This window comes from Euprymna scolopes, chromosome 46 (assembly GCF_053919585.1).
Source record: "Euprymna scolopes isolate OS-2025 chromosome 46, ASM5391958v1, whole genome shotgun sequence".
NCBI classification, from domain to species: Eukaryota; Metazoa; Mollusca; class Cephalopoda; order Sepiida; family Sepiolidae; genus Euprymna; species Euprymna scolopes.
The window spans coordinates 68,507,187-68,513,283 of record NC_136527.1 but is presented as its reverse complement, the minus strand read 5'-3'; positions in this window follow the sequence as shown (position 1 = coordinate 68,513,283).

Genomic DNA, 6,097 nt, shown 5'->3' with positions numbered 1-6,097 from the left:
AAACTCGTAATTTCTCTTTTAAAAGTGGATTGTTTATTTTATTTATGGAATATGCTTAAAAAAACTATTAAAGGCGTTTAAAAAAATTATAGAAATATTATCTTTTATTTTTTAGTGCAGACAATTGAATTTTACGAGTTAAATATTTTTCAATTTTTAAAATTTAAAAATCTATCAAAATTTTTCTATTTGTTCATTTTTTACGATATGTTCAGGGTCAATGTTAAATTTTATACTCTTTCTAATAAGCCGAATCTAATATTTTAGACAAACGGTTTTTTTGCCCCCCCCCATTTTGAACTGTCTATTAAAATTTTAATAATTAATTTATGTACCAAAGTTTTATATATACCAAATGAAGATAAAAGATCAATAAATAATATATTCAAATTTAAAACAAGGAAAACAAGTGTTCTTTGGAAATTCACCTGTAAATCCAAAGTTTAAAACCTTTTTTTTAAACTTCGTTGTTTTTTTTTATGAAACCTTATAATCTTCTTATTTTGCACAGAAAGTTTCGTTTTATTACGAAAATTATTTCTATTTCATTCAATTTTTTTAGATATTAAAAAAAAATCACTCCATGAAGTATATATTAACTATATTAAATCTAAAACTCGTGTATTTCTTTGAGAAGAAAAAAAGAATTTGTCAACTGGTTTCTTTTTTAAAGGCAAAAAATTATAAGTAAAATGTGATTAGTTTTCAGGTATAGAGGCACAAATATCTTTACGTACAAGGCTAGACGGCTAATGCGAACATGTTGTTTTTATTGCTTCTGTTCATCCGTAGTTCAAACAAGGACAAATGGCGACTCCTGGTTTTCGATGACGATATAAAAATATGATATCACGCTTTTTTCAAAACAGCCGTTTAAAAAAAAATTATTTAAAAAAAATAAATGGAATTTAAAATATAAATATGGATAAATTCTTAACAATGAAGAATGGAACTAAACATTCAATAGTATGTTTTATAGGTAAGTGATTTTTTTCGAATTTATATCGATAACCGAAGAAAGTACAATTTTGTTTATTTTCTTCACATTTTTTTTTACATGGAGTTAACCGCTTATAAAGGCCCAAGGGCCACTCAGGGATAAGGCTTATTGTGTGTACAGTAATCAATGGGATAGTGTAGTTATAGTATTGGAGAATTGATAAAAGGGGCGGTTCATCAGGAATTTGGTTGTGATGGACTTGAAGACATCCAGGTTGAAGTCGGGAGGGAAACAGGCAGGAGGCAGAGAGTTCCACAGGCGTGCAGTTCTAAGACAGAAGCTTTGTTCATGGAATCTACGTTTTGATTGAGGCACAGGTAAGGAGTGAGGGGAATTATTGACGGTGGTTTCAGCTAGTCGGGTGTTTTTAGAAAAAAGATTGACGAGGGGGGACCCGAGAATGGAGCTCAGACGAGCACTTGCCATGGGAATAACGATAAAACAAAAATAGGCTCGCTACGTCTCTTCTGTGGGAAAGAGGTTGCAGGGAAGAGAAGAGGGCATCTCCCACCAAGCCACGAAGTCAATTTTGTACTCTGTCAAGGCAGGATAGGCTGTTTTTAGCAGCTCCTGCCCAGATGTGGCAGCAGTACTCCATCCTTGGACGTACTTTGTTTTTATATAGATAGAGAATTGCATCATTAGTGAGATATCTTCTGGAGCGGTAGAAGGATCCCACCATTTTCCCAGCGACCTTGGCCACAGACTTGATGTATGTGTTCCATTTAAGATCAGGAGTAAAGGTCAAACCCAGAAGTTTATCAAAACATGAGGCCTCCTCTAGACGAGAGCCATCCATTTCAATTGATGCCAGATGGGGATCAGAGCGTTTATGATGTAGAGATAGGAGCTTGGTCTTAGATGCATTAAAGGTAACTAGCCACCTCTTCCCGCACTGTACCATGCGCTCAAGATCAGAGGAGAGAGAATCAGAGAGAACATCATCATTTATGGCCTTTGATGTGTTGCATAGATAGTTGTGTCATCAGCATAGATGTCAACGAAAGATTTTAGCATGTGTTTTGGGAGATCATTGATGTAGATCAGGAAGAGAGTTGGGCCCAGTATGGCCCCATGGGGGACTCCAGCATTAATACTGTGGGCCTCTGATTTCTGCCCATCAACCACTACTCTTATGAGTCTATCAGAGAGAAATGATTTAATGATCGAGAAAACATTTCCAGTTATACCGTAGCTGGAAATCTTGTGTAGTAGGCCTTTATGCCAAACCTTATCGAAGGCCTTGGATATGTCAAGAGCAATTGCCCTAGAAATTAAGCCTTTGTCGAGAGATTCGCTAATCCTATGAGATATAACCGTTAGCACATCTGCTGTAGATCTAGCTGAACGGAAACCATATTGCGTGTCGCTAAGAAAGTTATTTCTGCTGAGGGGGTTGAGTACTTCTCTATTGTGGATTCCAACAACTTACTCATGACACACAGGAGACTTATTGGTCTGTACTGAGAGGGAGGTGACTTATCACATGAATTCTTAAATACAGGGCATACTGATGAGGTTTTCCAGGGTGTTGGGAAGCACTTCTCCTTAAGGCAACGCTTAAACAGTTTCGTAAGTATGGGGGCAAGTTCTGGTTGTAATTTTTTAACACTATAATTGGAATACCGTCAGGACCAGTTGCTTTACTGGAGTCAAGGTTCTTGATTAGCTTGGTGACCTCATGCACAGATATTTGAATGTTGCATACCGTGTTAGGAGGGAATATGCGGAGTTGATGGCATTCGTCGCACAAGGTAGAATCTGCTGCAAAGTTCTTGGCAAATAGTTTGGCCTTGTCGGATGATGTCTAGATGACCTCTGGTCCATTGATAATGGTTGGGATAGAACGCACGTTTCTGTTCAGGATCCTATTTGCTATTTGCCAGAACTGGTGGGAACCAAGCCGCTGCTCAGCTACTTTGGATTTAACAGACTGAGCATATAGCTCTTTTGCATTTTTTATTACTCTTTTACAGTGGTTGCTGGCGGTCCTGAAAGTAGCTTTAGTTTCAGTGCATCTATTACATTATTAGCTATGGAAAAAGTGATTTCTGTGTGCGATGGTAGCAGCACATTCAGGGGAGATCGAGGGCTGGCTGTAAGGGTTTTGTTGGATTTTTTTGGATGGTATGAATTGGTCTATGCCTACAATTAACCATTCGGTCAGGTCTGATACTATAGAGGACACATCCTTTTTAAACATGGAATGGAGAGGTAGATTAGATATGAATGCACGGAAGCTAGCCCAGTCCGCCATAGAGTATCGGTATACAGTACGGTGGAGAGGTACGTCTGTAGATTTATTATATTTCATTTTTATCTTAACTGATACAACGCAGTGGTCGGAGGATCACAGATGCGATAGAACGGAACATGAGCATAGAGGAAGTGGACAGAAAAAGGTCTAGAAGGCTTACATACTAACCGGTAGTATCAGCCACATGGGTGGGCTCGTGAACAATCTGAGTGAGGTCATAGGCAATGGCAAAATCATGACAGAACCTCCCCTCATCATTAGTCTTATTTGAGTGGGGCAGCCATTCCACATTATGGACATTAAAGTCACCGCAAATGTGAATGTTAGCCGAGGGATGAGCAGACAGGATGTGGTCAATTTTCTCTGATATACTCTTAAAGGCAGTAACTTCAGTGTTGTTGGGGCGATAGAGGTCAAATATAAATGCGGTGGTGTAAGCAAGTGCAACCCGGAAGCACATATAAGGTAGATTAGGGTCTTCTCAGGAGATATTCCTGCCACACGGGAAGCCATCTTTAATGTAGGCACATATTTCATGCCCGTGGCGATCTTGAGGGTAAGATTAAAATGTTAAGTTAAAGTATCCTTTCATTATGAACTGATCTAGGGAGGTGGTCGGCCCTATTCCAGTTTCGCTTTGAAAGAATATGTCAGGTTTCTTCTCCTGTAATTGGGTATTAACCTCTGGAAGGTTAGAACGTAGACCCCTGACGTTGGAGAAGGAGACATGGTAGTAAGGGTCTACGTTGGAGGATGGGGTTCTAAGTTTATTCGTTTTTTTCTTTTTTGAGATATTTCATGTTGAGGATTTTGGGATTTGTGGAACATGTTAGGACAGAGCAGAGAGGGAAAGTAACAGAGGAAAGACGGGAATTTTTTTGTAGCACATGATAAGGTAAAGCCGTAACAATTACCCACTAGTATGGCATCGAAAGGTCCCACCAGAGACAACTGCATGGTCCAGAATCCTTCACCAAATTGCAATACAGCAGCCCTAGTACTTTGTACCTGCTGATAGAACAGCCTCCTTAATGGTTATTCCAAGGTTCTGGTCCCTTACTATCAGGCGGTTAACGTCAGCCCAGATGAAAACGTTTACCTCCAGCACCCTTACTAGTGACATGTCCACAAGGATAGACATAGAGACAGAAAGTTTTTGACATCTCAGACTACTGTTCACGAAATACTACCGACCTGGGAAGCAGCTTTTTTTTTTTAAAGAAAGCCTATTTAAAAAACAAATATCGCATAAATTGCTATTAAACCTGTTATTTTCTTTTAAATGTGGTCTTTGCTCCTTTAATTGAAAAAAAAATAGGGTTTGAATTATATTTTTCACGTAGTTATAAGCTTGTAAAAATAAGATGTCGAATTATTCAATTTTTTTTTCACGCATTCTTAAGATCGGTTCTGACACACCTAATCCTGTACACACGCATGTTTTGCATAAAGACACTTTAACGACGCTCCCTTGTAGTAGAAGTATGCATGCGCAAGCAGTTTCGTCTGTTTTACTAATTCTTTCATTTTATTTTTATTTTACTTTAATAATATTTCTTTAACTTAAATAAATTAAGTTCATTTTCTTTCTTTTTAGTGCACGTTGAGTTTTTTTTTAAATAAAATTTGGTACCTCTGCCCTTTACGACCCGCACTATTTTTAATAGTATTTTCAAGTTAAATTCAAGTCTTACGATATATTTTTAATGAATTGTAAGGTGAAAGTACAGAATAGTTACCAAAAATAAAAATGAAAGAAAATGAACTTGAAGTTAAAGAAAATTTATTGCTTTGGACCATTTGGAAATTAATAAAATTAAGATTACGATAAACACGAGCGTGAAAAAAGTTGTGTATCAATTATCCTCAAAGAAAATGAAAAAAATATTTTATTAAAAATAAAATTAACACACGTACAAAAAAAAATTAAAAAAAAATTAAATTCATTTAAATTAAATAAAAATTATTTAAGTAAAAAAAATGAAAGAATAAGTAAATAAAACAGACGAAACTGCTTGCGCATGCGTACTTCCGGTTGCGCGATGGAGACATCGGCTAAGACTTCCGGTTTTTTCTCCTTCGTATTATGGGTTCGATCCTACCTACATACTACCACTTTTTTTAACACCACTCTGTTGTTTTGATTTTATTTTTTACTCGATACACCTGGGCAAGTCTAATATCTGAATGACAAAATGTGTGTGTGTGTGTGTGTGTGTGTGTTGCGAGGCTATATAATGCATGTTCACGACTTAACGATAAAGACAACCATTATACCAGTATATATATATATACATATATATATATATATATATATATATATATATATATATATATATATATATATATATATATATATATAAAATACATTATTTATTTAGAACAAAACAAAGTAAAGTTTATACATCGGTGTAATAATTGGGTAGACATGCAAGGACGTGTGTTTGTGGCTTGTACGCGTTGACCTCTGTGCAAGATGCATAAGTAGAGGTTACAGTTCATATTTTACTGAGTGATATATTGCTTAAATATGACAGTCTTGAATTGTTCATATCGTGTGCTCTATATGTATGCATCTTACAAGTAACAATATTTATGTGAAAAATATACAAGCCTACCTCATGTTATTGCTGTCGCTCTCCGAGTGCATGCTTATGAAGCGCATGGTTTATTGTGTGCATGCATGTCTTGATGTCAAGCGAAAAAGAGAGAGAGAAAAAGGACGTAAACGGAAGGTTATGTCAAAGGTCACCGGAAATATACGCGTGTCAAAGTTATGTTATGTTTGCGCGTGCTCGCTCTATGCATGTGTGCTACTGCACACAGCTTGTTCTGTGTCT